Source organism: Streptopelia decaocto, assembly GCF_964273445.1.
Source record: "Streptopelia decaocto genome assembly, chromosome: Z".
NCBI lineage: Eukaryota > Metazoa > Chordata > Aves > Columbiformes > Columbidae > Streptopelia > Streptopelia decaocto.
In genome coordinates this window covers 42,231,875-42,249,264 of record NC_138657.1, presented here as the reverse complement: position 1 = coordinate 42,249,264, position 17,390 = coordinate 42,231,875, and the positions used below count along the sequence as shown (strand labels likewise).

At 43.2% G+C, this 17,390-nt stretch overlaps 1 protein-coding gene across 7 annotated transcripts in view; it reads right to left on the bottom strand.

The window, feature by feature from the left end:
• PAM (peptidylglycine alpha-amidating monooxygenase) overlaps positions 1–14,641 on the bottom strand; it is a 124,207-nt gene extending 109,566 nt beyond the window's left edge. For 6 of the 7 annotated variants that reach the window (XM_082074338.1, XM_082074342.1, XM_082074343.1 and 3 more), the window contains exon 1: positions 14,516–14,641. The gene's annotated coding sequence lies outside the window, so the exon portion shown is untranslated. The remainder of the gene's footprint in view (positions 1–14,515) is intronic. The other variant, XM_082074339.1, reaches the window with a different exon arrangement.
• Positions 14,642–17,390: the final 2,749 nt, after the last annotated feature.

Genomic DNA, 17,390 nt, shown 5'->3' with positions numbered 1-17,390 from the left:
TTGGTCTCAATGCTGTTTGTATGTGTGTGTTTACTTCATCTAAAAGCCTGGGAAAATTATTCTGGGAGTTATCAAAAAATGTCTGAATGACAATGCAGTCATTGGTCCCAGTCAGCACGGGTTCATGAGGGGAAGGTCTTACTTAACAAACTTAATTTCATTCTACGACAAGGTTACCCACCTAGCTGACCAAGGGAAGCCTGTTGATGTGATGTTTTTGGATTTCAGTAAAGCCTTTGATACTGTCTCTCACAGTATCCCCCTGTACAAGATGTCCAGCATACAGCTGGGTAAACACACAATGCAGTGGGTGAAGGGCCGGGCTCAAAGGGGTAAAAGGGGTTGTGTTGGGCTGGTGATCAGTCAGTAGCGAGGTTCCACAGGGATCCATCTTGGGGCCAGCACTCTTCAGTGTCTTCATAAATCACTTGGACACAGGACTTGAGGGAATACTAATAAATTTGCTGATTACACTAATTTGGGAGGAGCTGCTGACACTCTCGAAGGCAGAGAGGCCCTGCAGAGGGATCTGGACAAACTAGAGAACTGGGCAATCACCAACTGCATGAAGTTCAACAAGGGCAAGTGTCAGATTTTGCCCCTGGGACATGGCAAGCCTGGCTGTACATACAAACTGGGGCACAAGATGCTGGAAAGCAGCTTCATGGAGAGGGATCTGGAGGTTCTAGTCAGTGGCAAGTTGAACACGAGCCAGCAGTTTGCCCTGGCAGCCAAGAGGCCACCCGTGTCCTGGGTGCATCCAGCACAGCATTGCCAGCCAGGCGAGGGAGGTGATTGTCCTGCTCTGCACTGGTGTGGCCTCACCTGGAGCACTGTGTGCAGTTCTGGGCACCACAGGATAAAAAGGATATAAAGCTACTGGAGAGAGTCCAGAAGAGGGCTACAGAGTTGGTGAAGGGTTTGGAGGAGAAACCGTATGAGGAGAGGATAAAGTCACTTGGTTTGTTCAGCCTGGAGGAGACTAAGAGGAGACCTCATCACGGTCCACAGCTTCCTCACAAGGGGAGATGGAGGGGGGAGGTGTTGATCTCTTCTCTTTAGTGACCAATGACAGAACCTGAGGGAATGGCAGGAAGATGTGCCAGGGGAGATTTAGGTTAGACACTGGGGTGTCCACCACAGAGGGTGGTGGAGCACTGGTACAGGCTCCCCAGGGAGGTGTCATGGCCCCAAGCCTGACAGTGTTCAAGAAGAGACTGGACAACACCCTCAGACACATGGTGTGAACTGTGTGGTTGTCATATGCAGGGACAGGAGTTGGACTTGACAGTCCTTGTGGGTCCCTTCCAACTCAGGACTTTCCATTACATCAATTGACAAGATTTCGATCTTCCTCCCCAAAGGTGCAATGGGTGGCTGGGGTCCCATAGGGATGTATAAAACCTTGTATTCTCCTGACAGTACACCAGAGAATTCATAATCATCAGCAGGTGATGGCTCTAATGGTTACAGGATGCAGGTTGCTGTTATTCACAGGGACCCATCCCTATATCGAAAAATAAACTGATTAAAACTAAATCTGGCAGCAGAGAGGACAAGGTAGAAACACTTACTTGTTAATTCTCTTTACTATTACAGTTGGGTTCTTACCTGTCTTTTATGGCCAAAGTGTGAGTAGCTAAAGTACATTAATATTACGGGTCATGACTTGTTGACAGACAAACTTAACAGGGGGAAAATATTCTTTTAGGGTTCATACTACCATTGTGGGAAAAGCGGTTAAAGTTCTTGCTAATTTGGAGCCTCCCTCAGAACATGTTTCATCCAAACAGCACAGGCTGCCCAGAGTATACATAGAGATCACCAAGATGATTACAGCTATTAGAGGATGGAGTTATTCAGAGAGCCCATTTTCCTTTCAACAGCCCCATCTGGTACATTAAAATCCCTGACAGCTCCCAGAGAATGAGGGCTAGTTATTTATTGCTAAACAAGACTGCCCCACACTCAGAGCTGCAATGCCCTACATTACCACTCCCCTCCAGCAAGCTGTATCTGAAGCTGTGGCACGCTGCATGGGATCCAGAAAAGGCTGTATTTGGCATTCCGGCTGCTAATGAACCACAGGAGCAATCTGCATGCTCCTGCTCGGGTCAGCAGTACACCTTCACAGTACTGCCCCAGGGGTATCCACACAGCCGCACAATTTGCCATGAGTTGGTAGTCCAATTCCAACACTTTTCCACATTTTAAGTCACTCAGCTATGTGGATGATGTTATCCACATTGCAGAAAGGACTGTTGGTCTCATTGAAGAAGTGGCAGGTAGAAGCATTGAGTAACACCACTGAGACAATGCAAAATCATGGTTGGGAAATTAACCCTAAGAAAATGCAGAGAGCTGCCACAGAAGTAAAATTTGGAATGATACTTTGGCAGGAACTTTGCAGAATAGTTTGTTTAGCTGATTCAGGCATCATACTTTTATATGGCAGCCAAATAGAAACACTGAAGAGTATTGGTCTTTGGGGGGTTCAGAGACATAACATATTTGGCCCAGATATTAAAATCATTGTATAATACAGTAAGAATAAAAAAAAAAAACTAAAAGGCCAGTTCTTTCCAGAACAAAAGGTAAGAACCACTTTTGAAAAAGCAAAGAAAGCAGCTTCTCATGCAGTAGTTTAAGGCCAAAAACTAGCCAGTAAGCCTTTTGAGCTCAAAGCCGCAGTATCAGATGAGGATGTTGCTTAATGGAGCCTCTGGCAACAAGGGGGCAGGTGGCACATACTGTTGGGCTTTTGATCTCAGGGTTTGCTCCCATCAGCACAAATCTACAAAAGCTTTGGGATGGTTATTCTGCCCTAGCTGTAACAAATAGCAACACCCAAGAGGCTAAGGTTCATGAGAGCAGGGTTCCCAATGTTACAGTGGGCACTGCTATATGACTCCAGTCAATAAACCGGGAAGGCGCAACAGACTACCAAAGTGATCTCCCAGCCCAAACGAAGTGCCTTATAGGAGAAAACAGCAAAAACTGGCCTGGGTAATGACAGTGTGCCTCCACCACCTGGTCTGCCTACATTTTGGGCACAGCAGGCCTCACTGTGTGAGCAACTAATCCAAGAGCCAAAAGAGAATGTACGATTCACAGTGGGTCAGCAAGATACGTGAAAGAAAAGCTGCAATGGAAAGCAGCAGCCCTTGAAAGGGCTGGGCAAACCTTCACAGAACCTATGAATAGAAGGGGCAAGCAGCCAATATGTCAAATTGATGGCTGCAGCTACGGTTCTGGAATAACCACCAGCTTCAGAAATCTTCATACTGACTCTTGGGCAGTATAGAAAAGTCTCACACTGTGGACTAATAAATGACAAGCAGATGACTGGATGGTAAACCTCTTTGGTGGCAGGATTTGGTAAACACCAGAAAGCAAGTGTCAAACCATTGCTCTCGAGGTAAGGCTTGTAGATGACTAGACTTCACATCATGGTGAGCCAGAGTAAGAATACAATGCTGTTGCCAACAGCAATTATTAATTAATGATTAATTAAAGCTTAATTAGCCAAGGTACATATTTATGCAATATCCCCACAGTGATCAAGTGTTAGTGGAGTGGGCGCCTAAGAAGTCAGCTCATTCAGGGACAGCTGCTACCTAGAAATGGGGACAAAAGAGAAGCATTCCTTGCTCCAGAGAGGCCATTCAAAATGCCTTTGAAGTATAGCAGATATGCAAATTAATAGAAGCAAGAAAGGTGCCATGACAGCCCTATGGAAAGATAGACCACTGGGTAGCCCCAGGCCACACTTGACAAACATTGGTCCACTTCCAAAAGGCCAGAGCTTGTAACAAATACTGGTGATGGCAGATATATGTACAAACACCTATACTGCCAACTTCCTGTGCTGACCAGAAGGCCACCATGAAAGGCCTTCACTTCTTAAGCCAATGGTTAGGCATTCCCACTTTTATTAAATCAGATAATAGTTGTCATTTCCAGGACAAATGGTCCAGCAACGTGCTGGTGAAAACTAGGTAGCATGGGTTTATCATATATGACATCAACCTTGTGGAACTAGTTTAGCAGAGCATACTAATGCCTTACCAAAAAAAAATTGTGAATTCTTCCACCTACCCACTCATACCTCAGTGGAATTGGCAAAGAATGCTGCCAAGGGCATTAACATATCTCAATAGCAGGATGGGAGTCCAAGTTTACACCACTTACAAACTATTGATATGCCATCACCATACAGCAATGCCTACCAGGTTCCTGTCTGAAACTGAAGAGGGGTGTATCTTAGCACTAGATGGACAATCTTGTTTGTACTAATCCCTGTCAAGATCCTGACCTAGGTGCTGGGAACTACATTCTTAATTTCAGAACACTCAGTCGATACTCTTTCATATGTCCAGCAACACGCATTTCATAAAAAGATGTGCTTTTTATCTGTTCTGCAGAAGGTGGGTATGGGTATCCTCCCCAGGAACTGTTTGATTTCCCCAGGGGCAAATTTTTAGAAGATGTCTGTGCTGGTCAACATCTGAGGATGCCAGAAAAGGGAGCCTTGAAAATGGGTGCATGTGGGAAGACGCCAATGCCTTGATGACCCTTGCAGGGATTGCTTTAAAACCACTGCTATATACTACCGATCTGTTACAGAGAATAATACCGCTTATTCTTATCAGTAAAAGTTACTATCTTTCTTTCACACAGACTATAACGTTAAAACATCTTTGGCATTATAGTCTTTTTAAGGGCCATTCCACAAAAAAAAAAAAAAAAAAAGACCACTGCCACTAACACCACAGCTTGTGACTTAAGACAATTGTCCTTCCTGAGTGAATTATACGGGCAATTTCTTATGGAAATTAGAAGGTATTTTCACATAAAACGGTCTGTCAACTAACACTTTAAGCCCACTTTAGATTTTGAGATCACATCCTAAAGAAACACATTTTCAGGCTTGCAAAGCAATTGTCAGTAAAAACAACTTCAAGCCATTGCTCAAGTTAGACCCTTACCATGTAGTAGCAGGTGGACTCAGAACACCCAGACAAGCTTTCTCCTTCACTATGAATCTCTTTAACACACCAGTTTGGAAAACTGTTATTTTAACTAAACAGACTTAGTCACCTAAGTACATGCACTTTACAAAGTCTCTCAAAACATCCTCACAGAGCAACTAGTGAAATATGGTCTAGAAAAACACTTACGTGGACTGCCTGAACTGCAAAGCTCAAAGGGCTGTAGCAATCAGTGGCACAAAGTCCACCTGGAGGCCAGTGACCATCAGTGTATTCCAGGAGTTAATACTGGCTCCAGGCCTGTTCAACATTTTCTTTAATTATATGGATGGTGGGGCCAAGTCCACCCTCAGCAAGCTTGCAGAGGACACCAAATTGGGAGTAGTGGCCAATACACAGGCCTGTGTGGCCATCCAGACAGACCTCAAAAGGCTGGAGAAAGGGGCTGACATGAACCTCATAAAGTACAACCAAGTGAAATGTAAAGTTCTGCATCTGGTAAGGGACAACCCCATGCAGTAGTACAGGCTAGGGGCTGACCAGCTGGAAAGCAGTTGTGCAGCAAAGGCCCTGGTGGACAAGGGAACAGGAGCCAGCAATGTGCACTCATGGCAAAGGCAGCCAGGGGTGTCCTACGCTGTGTGAGAAACAGTATCACCAGCCGGTTGAGAGAGGTGATCTTTCAGCTTCCAGCTTTCCTAGTATAAAAGAGACATGGAGATACTGGCCTAGTCCAGAAAAGGGCTACAAAGACAGTTAAGGGACTACAGCACCTGCCATATGGGGAAAGGTGAAACTGTTTATAGCCTGAAGAGGAGGAGGCTTGCTAGGGAGAGGAGGGAATCTTATTACTACATATAAACATCATATTGATCAGTGTTGGATGAAAGCAGAGAGTGACAGACTTTTCTCAGCACTGCCCATTGACAAGACAAGAGGCAATGGTTACAAAATGAATCACAAAGAAAACACTTGCTTATTATAAGGGTGATCAAACCTGGGGAAAGTCTGCCCAGAGAAGCTATGGAGTCTCTATCCATGGAGGTATTCAAAACCTGTCTGAACAGAGTCCTGGGCACCTGATATACCTGACCCTGCTTGACTAGGTATATGGGGTTACATTATGTGATTTCCAAAGCCATCTTCCCACCTCAGCCATCCTGTGATTCTATAGTATCCTCACAGGAAGAAAGCTGGGTGAGACAGTCAAAGAGAGGAAAAAAAAAAAAAGAAAAGAGAAAAAGGATGAGTAAGAACATTTTTGCCATCAAAATAGAACAAAACTAGAAATCACTGTTCAATTAATATTCTCATAACTGTCAGATGTAAAAAAGCCATTTTTATAGGAATAGCTAGGTTCTCCAAAATCAGTTATCACAGAAACATATTCTGAAAAGACTACTCTACATTAACATACTTACAAATCAGTAATTTTGTGGTCAAAATATATTAACGCTATTTCAATACAAACATCAGTAAACAAGCAAAAAGCAAAATCTGGTTTAAGTCAGGTTAAAAAAAATGCATTAAAATCCAGCAGAAATCCTTAGTCTCTTCCATAATGAGATTTGGATTCTTAGTATCATGCAGTCCAGGTCCTTAACTTGAGTTCAAGGTACAACATGCTTGTGACAGGAATTAAAATCAACTGAATTTAACCAGTCTGAATACAAATATTCTACGGAAAACTACACAATATAGCACATAAGACTGCAAAAGAGCATTGCTGATTTAAAATGAATGCTAGCTTTCAAACATATTTTCTCTTTAAACAGACTGCTGTAAGCATGCAAACCTGACTTCATCAGTTTTCAAGTTCCTTTTCTTCACTCCCGAAAATATCCAGCTTTAGGGCCCACAAACAAGGTCCAAGGAGAACTGTATTAAAAGAAGCTGATTTGTAAAACAAAATAATCACTGGCACTCCAGAATAAAAAATGGTACCAAAGCACTAAGAATTGTTGTTGTGGATAAAACATTGGACTACAACCAACTTCAGTACCTGTACACACGTAAAGCTGCAGTTTCACACAGAGTTGACTCAGCAGGAAAGGGGTACAGGGAGGAATCACAGACAACAGATGGGCATCTGCTTCTCAAAGTAAAGTCTATGGCTTCCTGGAAAGTGTGGATGAAGAAGGTAAGGATAATTGTGTATCACCGTTGCTGAATTATGAATGCACATCAATTAACCTCACTGAACAATGCATTCAACTACACTCAATAATTATTGATGTAATTTTTTAAACAACTGTTAACAGAGACATAAGTATCACATTTGCTGCAACACAGGCTAGATATAGAACACATGCCAGTCTCTCTTTCCTTTCTCCTTCTCTTCTCTATCTCACTCCACATTAGCCTAATCTTCAGTCTTCCAGTCTTTCACTTGAGCTTTTTGGTCTATAGTTCACATAAGCCCTTCTCCTATTCCAGTTTTCCAGTTCATTACCTGATCCACATCTTTGTCAGTCTATCCCCAGACTTCACAGGATTTCTCCCTCTCTTGGTTGTACATCCCCATTGGGTCACAGTCCCAACAGTACCTAAAGACACCACACTTCTCTGCACATTGGCTTGCTTCAATGGATTTACCTTCAACTCAACCACTCCTCCTCAGTTCACCTGCTTTTCCTCAAGTTTCCTTCTCATCTCAGCTTATTGGTCCTCTGTTCTCTTCACAGCAAAGCAACACCTCAACCCTGACATGGAAGATATTGAGTAATTCATCAACGTTTCAAACTGCAACTTCAGAAACTTATTGTGGGGTGTATCAAACAGCCTTTTTAAATGTACAAGGCTGACCACCATCCTGTAGTTTAGAAATGTACCTTGAAGCTACTTAATGTCTACATACCTGTACGTGAATTAATTTTAGTTGCATTGAAGGTGCTTTTAATAAAACAGAATCAAAGAGAAGGGGAAATGGAAGAGATTCTAAAGTAAAGAATAATTAGAGACAGAGAGAAAGGAAAAATGGAGTGGCAGAAGAAATTAAATGTGAATTTACTTACATTATCTTGGCAGATCACACTACCTCCCCAAGACAAAAACAAAAGGCAGTAGAGCTGGTTTGGGGGGCATGAATTCCATCTATTTTCATCCATACTACCACATAAAAAATTATTAAATGCAAATAAACTGCATCAGAAGATGAGAAAAAAAAATCAGTATGAGTGGTTAAATGACAACAACTGCAACTAGCATGGAAATAACAGTAAAGTGTCAGAGCTTGATCAACTAAGAGTGCTTCAAAAATATAGCCTTAGTATTTGCATAAAGGAAATTGGCACAAAATATAGGATACAACCTACAGAATCTGCTGAATCAGGGCTGAAGAGGTACTACTCATTCACAGGAAGATGAGAGTGCCATAAAAATGAATGGGTAATTTTAAGAATCAAAACAACAAAAGTAACTATTTTTTTTAAGTTCTACTTTTATGTCAAATACTTCAGGGCTGTCTGTTCTTAGCTACCAGTTTATGAGCTGGAAAGAACAGATGTGTCAGGTGATTACTTGATCACAGCTACTATGGTGTACACAAAATAAAAAATAGCAACAAGAAAAGGCCATTTCAAGGGGTATTTAGTGACTTCAAATTCTCTCCGTTACAGATCTGCTTATACTAGCATCACTGTCTTCACATGCAACATCAAGTACAGTCCCAATCACCACATACAAGAAGATGTGTTCTAACTGTAGGCAGCAGGAGAAAGGGCTACTGGAATCACAGAATCATAGAACATGTGAAGCTGGAAGGGACCCATAAGGATTATCAACTCCAACTCCCTGCTCCTCGCAGGACCTCCTAAAACTAAACTATATGACAAAGACCATCATCCAGATGCTCCTTGAACTCTGATGGGCTTGGTGCCATCACCACTTTCCTGGGGAGCTTTTTCCAGCAAGCACCCTCTCAGCCAAGAACATTTTCCTAACACCCAATCTGAACTCCCCCTGATGCAGCTTCATTCCATTTCCTTGTGTCCTGTCACTGGTCACCAGAGAGAGGAGAGCAGCACCTTCCCCTCTGCTGCCCCTCGTGAGGAAGTTGTTGGCTGTGATGAGGCCACCCCTCAGCCTTCTCTTCTCCAAGCTGAACCGAACAAGCTCTTAATTTTCTCAGTACATAACGAGACAAAGAAAGCCTGGATTGTTCAGCCTAGCAACATAGAGTCTAAAAGCAAACATGATAGCTCTCTGTAAATAAACCAAAGCATCTATCAATCACAGGGAAAGAAGTAAGAATTAAGCTAATGAATGATACTAAAAAAGAACAAAGGAGTATATGAAGGCCGTGAGTAACTTAGGCTGGAAATTAGAAGAACGTTTTTGAAACTAGGCAGAAACAGTATGCTAAGGATCATCATTTTTAAGATGAATAACTGGTTTATCATATGTATTGAAAGACATTATTTATTTACAGGCCTGCAGCAGAAAGCAAATGTACAGATAACGAAAAAACTCATTCGTATATGTGAGTGGAAGGGCTAAAAGTGAAACAAATCTACCACAGTTTTATAATTGTCCTCTAGGGTTAATCTAGTGCTGTGCCTTTAAAAAAAAAAAAAAAGTTTCATAACTCTTAAATTCAATGTAAACATTTATTCATAATCCCTGTTTGTTCCCAAGTAGGAGACTAACAATCTCTTCTTGTTCCGAGTATGAAAGACTAATAATCCTTTTTTTTTTTCCCCTAAGTATGAAAGACATGAGGTATACACTAACGCAGAAGACTCTGAAAATAAGGAGGCCACTTGCAACATTCAATGGAAGTGTCAGAAAAAAGTTGTGGGGTTTATTTGGTTGTAGTTTTTTGGTTTTTGTTTGTTTTTAAATTATTTCAGCCTTGATTAAACCTATATGCTATGGACCCTGATCGAGAGATAGATTTTTTTTAAAACAGGCTATAAATTTTCGAGCTATCTGGTTTTGGTAGATATATATATGTAGCAAATATTGTATTAGTTAACCAGGATCATCAATGTACAACAGCACAGATTAAAACAGCAAAGCAGGATTAAACATGGAGCATCTCCGGCAAATAAAGAGATCAGGTGGAGTCATAAAATCAAAGAAAGCACATTGATAACAGAAAGGAGCTGTGAGACTGCACCACACACACGGAACCGCAAATATGTGATATGAGTCAATATAATTGTTGATGGTGTCAAAAAGGAACATAAAACAGCTAAGATCATATAACATCATTACCAGTCAAGAAAAACCCAAAAACATTATGAGGACTTGATAGCCAGCACCCCTTCTTCCTCTTGTCGCTGCAAGCATTCCTGGCCAGACTGATGGGATATCCATCTGTCCTTGTCTTCACAAATGTAGGACTGCAACAGCATGGGCACAAAAGCATTATACAAATATGTGACATAACAAATACAACTTAATGAAATAGGTTGGTTTTGTTTTGTTTTCAAATAAAAGTCACGTTTCTGTCTATTCGGTGATCCATTGTCAGCTGCTGCACTTCAAACTCTTTCAACCTCATCTGGTTACACATCCCATTTGGCTGTTGCAGAATTGTGACATTTTAGAACAGATCATTTGCCAAGTGACATCTGTTGCATAAAATGTAGGAAGTTCATCACTGCAGTAGGAACAGCCTAGGTTATCCTTTATTGTCTTTTGGCTTCAGCAAAACACACTTCTTGGTGTATAAGAGTGTATTCCTCTAATTGAGTATTTTAATTAACAATCATATAATATATTGACGAGTGAAGGGAGCGTGAGAGAACTCCTTACCGTAAAAACTATGGTAAGTGCTCACAGTGCATGGAGTGTTGTTTCTCAAAAACAATAATAATAAACCTAAAAATTGTAGATGTATACCTGAAGAACATTAAGTTTCAAAAACCAGCACTAACCACGAATTTTGCTTCTTATTTTCACCTACACTACTTTTCTTTGTCAGTACTTCTCCTTTGCTCTCATGGTCACAGTTATATCTCATAATCTTACTTGATTTCACCTTAGCTTCCAGAAGTATACCATAATCTCAACATACAAAGCGCTCCACACTTTCATTCCCACACACTTCTAATAGCAAATGTACAAAATTGCATTGAAATATCTGTTTTAACATAAACTATACAACAACATAAAAAAAACCTAAGAGATACTGGATCAAAATATTATTCAAGTAAAACTTTCAGATCTTTAAAAATACTTCTAGTTTGATTCAACACCCCTGGGCAGTGTATAAATAACACCTTCTCCTTCTTTCCTTGACCAGCTGGAAGAAACTGCATCTGAGTACAGGTAAGATTGACAGGACATTAGAACAGTCTTCCACTTATCAGAGAGAAATGAAGGAAGAAGTTTTAAATCCTCACTGCCTTTCAGCAGCCCGAAGCATTTCAACTTCATACATCCTCAGTGTTTTACAATAGGAAAAAAAAAAACACAAGAACAAAACAAAACAAAACACAAAACAATGTTAAGTAGGGAGGCAAAGGAAAGCTACCATTGCACTAGCCTATGAATTTTATATGTCTCAATGGTTCTATCTCCTTCCAAACTACAGTTTTACTTACTCAGAAGATACTTGTGCCTTGGGAAAGCATGCTGTATTTATTTGGCTGACCCAAGTTCTGCAGCACGAAAAAACAGAACTCCAACTAAGTTCACTAGTTAGACCATGTCCAATGTTTCTTTTCTGTCACTTTAACATGAGATTGAACTATGATGCCTCAAGCAGAGATTTATTTAAAATTATTTTCAATATTCTGGCTACACAAACTGTCATTCCAGACCAGACTAGTAAACCATTCTAACAACAATTTCTTCAGAGCTACCAGCACCAGATATGATTCTGAAGATAAAGGAAGACTAATATGGTATAATCTACCACATGGAATATGGTAAATATGGTATAAACTACTTCATAAAGTGTTTAATCGCAATTGTTATAAGTTGTTTTCAGGTATAAACCAGAAAGAGCTTTTCTAACTTGTTTGGTTTGATTTATGATACTTTTCAAATCTTCTTTTGTACTAATAGCTGTAACTCTGGGTAGTACGACTATACATGTAAGCATCCCAGGAGATTTATTCATCTCTAATATCACCAGTAATAATGAGATCCAACTAAGTGTTAAATGGAAAACCGGCATGTCATAAAAATGACTTTTAAATATAGTTTTCATTTAATTGTTCATGCCATTGTTCTTAAGTATGCAACATGGATACTTCTGTCAATCTGTAAAATGAGGACTACAGAACAAATCCCCATCTCTTTGCTCCCTTTGAGCTAATGCTACATGCTAAAGGAAGCATTATGCTGAGAACAAGTCAGTCTTCGATACATATGCATTTTACACCACAGTTCCTTAGGATTCATATGTAAGAAATCAAGAAGAAAACTCCTCACAAATTGAACATTTAGTGGTATGAGTCACACACAGAGAAATAACTTCCAGAAAAAGCAGATCCAAACTTATCTTGTTTAGATATTAAGTAGTTTGGAGTTTATCTTACTTGAAAGGAAGCAGATAAAGCAACAAAATGGTGATCTGAGATTATTTTGAGCCTGCTTGCACACATGCTTGTGCAGGCCTCTGCCTCCATTTGTCAAGGGAAGTGCTGTGTGTTCTCTATCTGCTTTTGGCTACTTGTTAGCTCTTAACACCCAGATCTTCCGTTTTCACCCGCACCAGTGATGGCATAACTACATAAAAAAAAAATAGCTGAATATGTTATTTCCATTATTTCTGCAAGCACTAATTAGCAAACATGCACCAATATATCAGTAAAGTTATTTTTAAAATAATTTCCTAATTTCAGATTTACAGTACAAGACAGACTCGTGATTTCAGATCCATAGTACAAAACAGAGATATAAATAAGAGTCTAACATATAAATAATCTAAAAAATATATGTTCAGTTAACATTTTGGGATTGAACTGTAAATTTCTGAAAGTTTGATTTATTACTGATGCTTTTAAACAATGGAACACTTGTAAAGACACTCCAAATCAAAAAGGAAGCAAAGGCTTTATTCACATTAAATGATGTATCATTAAGAGACCCAAGGTATTAAAATACCTGTCTTGTTATAAGAAGACTTCCATTTACATGCCAAACAAACACTTAGTCTTTAATAAGTAGCTAAAAACTTCTAATTAATGCCAGTGATTTTTCTTTTATGGCAATCTGTAAGAGCACTCATCTGTAAGCCTACAGTAGGCAGTGTGAAAACAGTCTATGGTAAAACATGTTAATGTGTCAACAGCGCACCTCCCTGTGAGTTGGTTCACAAAACAGTCTGAGAACTGACAGTGTTTTTACCATTCCAGAAAGGCTTGGGACCCACATGTTCATAAACCAATTCCCACAGCACAGCTAAGTGTGGGCAATTGAGTTGTTATCTGGTGTGTTCAAAAATACACACAATTCAAAATTGTGAGAGACTGACACATAAAACACACATCTTTCAAAACTAATGCGTAAGATCTAATGGAAAAGAACTAACAGAACGAGCAGTGGAGGCTTAAAAAAAAATAAAAAGGCCACTCCTAGAGACTAATGGGAACCATACCACCACAGCTCAAAAGAGACGGAAGTCACGACTAACAAAATGTCAACACTTGAGTGTTTTCCATGGCTTGACATCTTGAAGTGAAGAAATGACTGCCTCAACAGAACACTGCCAAAGTCCGAAGGGGCTCTGGCTCTCCCGCGTTCAGCCATCTTCCCCATGACCGCAGCAGGCGGCACGGATTCCGCCCAGACGAACCATTCCCGAGCTGCCGCTGGCCCTTTAAGTCGGACCCCATGACAAGCGGGAGGAACGGGCCTCCGGGACGGCCGCCCCGCTCTCCCCCGCCCTCCGCCCGGCCCGGAGCCGGCCTCGCTTTGGCCGCGCCACGGGCGCAGGGGCCGAGGGCGCCGAGAGCCGCAGGAAACTTTGGCGGGAGGTGAGCAGCCGCGCCCCGGCCGCCCCCTGGCGCCCCGGGAAAGCTCGTCCCTCCCGTCTCCGTTACGCGGGACACAAAGCTCCGACAGGGAAAGGGGAGGCTCCCGGTGAGACCTCGACGCGCGCTCTCCGTCAGGGAGGACGGGACTCCCCCCGCCTACCCGCACCGCAGCTCCATAGCCGCCGCAGTCCGCTGCCCGCCGGGGTAGAGCCGGACGCGTCAGCCGGACAGCCGCGGCCCCAGCCGCCTTCAGCCGGACAGCCGCGCCCGCAACGGCTTTACAGCGGCCCCCAGACAGCTTGCCCGCGCCGAGGCCGGCAGAACCCCCTAGAGATACCCGCAGGGAGGCGCCGCGCGTTGGGGAGCGCGGCCCGCCCGGTGCAGAGCGGCGCCGCGGCACGTGTGCCTGGGCAAGGGCGGTGCAGCCAGGGGAGGCAAGCGTCCAGCCACCGACCGGGGTACGGTACCCTTCCACCGGGAAAAGAGACCGGGACCGGCCCTCGCCGCGGGGCTGGGACGAATCACCACAACTCCAACTCCCTTCTCCTCTTCCCCCCGCGCACGAGCTAAGGCGAAGCAGATGAAACTCACGGGAGACAGACAACGCGCGCCGCCGGTTGCCGGCCCAGCTGCTTCAGCGTTGCTGGCGGCGGCGACACCGGGGGCTAACGTCGCCGCGAAGCCCCTTCCTGCCGCCACGCCGGCCCCGCCCCTGCAGGACCGCCCCGTCCCCGACGCCCCGCCCCCCGGTGGCGGCTCCCCGCCCCGCCCCGCCCGGCGCGGGGGACGAGGCGCCTCTCACGTCTGCCTGCGCATTTCTCCGGGGGAGGGCGGGAAGAAGGCGGGAGGGGGAGGTGCTGCAGGGGCGGGGCGGGGCGGGGCGGTAGCACTCCTGATCCGGAGGCAGGCTTGGGGGGGTCTCGGGTCAGCTTAGAGGAGTCCGAGAGGTGTGAGGGAACAAACCGCCCCATCCCTCCCGCGGCGCGGGCGGGCTCGTAGGTCTGCCTGCCCTCTGAGCGGTGCCGACCCCGCCTGGTCCGGCGACCGGGGGTCCTGGCTCAGACGCCCGGGACAGAGTCGCGGGTCCTCCCGGAAAAGCAGGGCGTTCTCCACGAGCGGGCCGGTGGGTTGAGCGGGGACCCCCCTGTGGGGCCGGGCAGCTCGGTGCGTTCGGTGCTGGCTGCGGTCCCTGTCTCCGCGCGTTGCGGGCAGGAGCCGGTGGGTCCGTGTGCTGTCAGTCCCGGGGGCTGAAGTCCGTTCGTGCCGGTGGTCGCAAGTTGTAGCGAGAGAAGTGGGGGGAGCGCTCTGCAAAACCCTTACTCTTTGGCGGGAGGGAATTCTAAAGCCTGTCCGCGAGGCCGCAGCATGCGCGGCTTTGTACACCCTTTGCCTCGGTGAACAGCAGTGCAGGCCGGCGGGCACCTGCAGCTCAAACGAAGACAAACAGGCCTTTCCCGGGGTGAGAAAGTTTGCCCCGACTAGAGCCGAGGGAGCTGTGACAACTCCCGGGTCAGCCCCTGGGGTTACTCACTCAAGATAATGGGGAGCCAGAGTAAGGCAACCTGCGAGGAGTGGGTGCCAAGGATAGCAGTCAGTTACTGGTGATGAAGAATGGAAGGCAGACATACTGATTGTTGTTGGAAGCTTGTTGAGTCCCAATGTACTTGAATAAGGTAACAGTTTCAGTCGACTTCGTAACATTTAATAGCAAGCTGAAGCTTGGGCATGTCATAAAATGACCTGTGTCGTATATACCTCATGCCCACTGCATGTGAACATTGCTCAGCATCTTTGGCTGAACAGGTTCGTGCAGGAGACGTTTGAGAGATCCATCTACATAGGTCAACTGTAAGAATTAGGACCCAAATCCATTATATTCCAGGGGCAATGTAATGAAGCATTCATTTGTTAAGCCAGACTGTCTTAACAATGCTTTAAAATATAAAAATATATATGGTAAGATGTGATTCTTCAGGTTAAGGTAATACCTTGTATATATAGATCTACCAACTTCTTTATGAAACCAAACTTGGGTAATGGGGCCTGTGATGGATTTCTACAGTATTTCTACAAAAGCTAGATGTATTATCATGACAAAGGATTTTTCTTATTTGTATAAAATGCAAGATACATGGACTTCATGAGTTAATTCTATGATGCCTATTCACATTTCGCAAAGTAAAGCACATCACTGGATTTTGGGCTTGTTTTTATTATAAATGCCTGGTACTTTTTCTTCAGAAGGTGAAAACTTGCCTTTCTGAGGCATATACATAGCAAGCAATTAGTGATTAAAGTATCCCAAAGATGGCTTTATTCTTTGACGACAGGAAATATTAAGCTATTTGAACAGAAACGATGACTTAGAGGCTCCTGCTGATTTGCTGAGTCATGCCAGCGTTTCTTTGTAGACCTCTTCATCATTCAGAGTGCTCATATAAGATTGTGCCAGACTTCCCCTATATTATTGAGCCGGCTCGTGAAACTGAACACTGTAATTGCAAAGAACTGGTCTAAGACTTTCAGACCTTACCCTGAGCAAAGTGTTTCAGTGGTCCTTTTGTGAAATGGCAAGCTGACACACATATCTGTTACCTTGCCAGGAGCATCCCAAAGGTCTGCCCCCACCTTTCATTCTGGCTGGAATGGTGTGGCTTACAGAAGGGTGCAGCTGCTTTACAATCTCTCACAGACACAGGGGCTACAACCTCTTCTAGCAATGTTTCCCATGCTACCTGCTCATATGCAAATTCGTTCATTGGTGTGGATTAATTTGTATTCTCTAAACAGTATTTGTAAAGGAAAGTATGGACAAGAATTTGGAGAAGTAGTTCAAAATAGTCAGTATGTCAATGTTCCATGAATTAGAAGATCCTGTTTTATGAGAATGTTAGGGCCCTAGAATGCAGGTCCTTTCTGTAAGTGCAGAACATCTGCTTATAGGCATTAATAAAATATATCAAAGTGTTTTAAAATAAAAAGAGAGAAAGAAAAGCATTGAAGAATTATACTACCAACTTTGAAAAGTATTTGGGAAATAGAGCAAACTTGGGGTCTATTAAGAGGATATTCTTTAAAATTTTGTTTCTGGTTTTTAAACATTTTCTTCAAAATTAGAGCAAAGATATTAAAATCTCAGCTTTTCATCAGTATTTTTGTACTGAAGTTATTAATTTTAGTAGAATCAGCCAATTATTTTATTTTTCATTATGGTAAACATAAGACAATCTACCTTAGGCTTCATGTTTAATGTCTCTCTAAATAATTCTACTGTATTGTCTTCCATTTGCTCATATTGTTTTCATTACTTTGACTGTTGTTTGAATGCCTTTTAACTTTCATTTCTGTTACCCACCTGGTGACCTCTGTACCATAGTGATTTCTTATTGCTTCACAAAGCAAATAAAAATGAATACACTAAAATGTGGTCGTTAACTTTTACCTCCTCCCCTTCTGAAATCCAAGA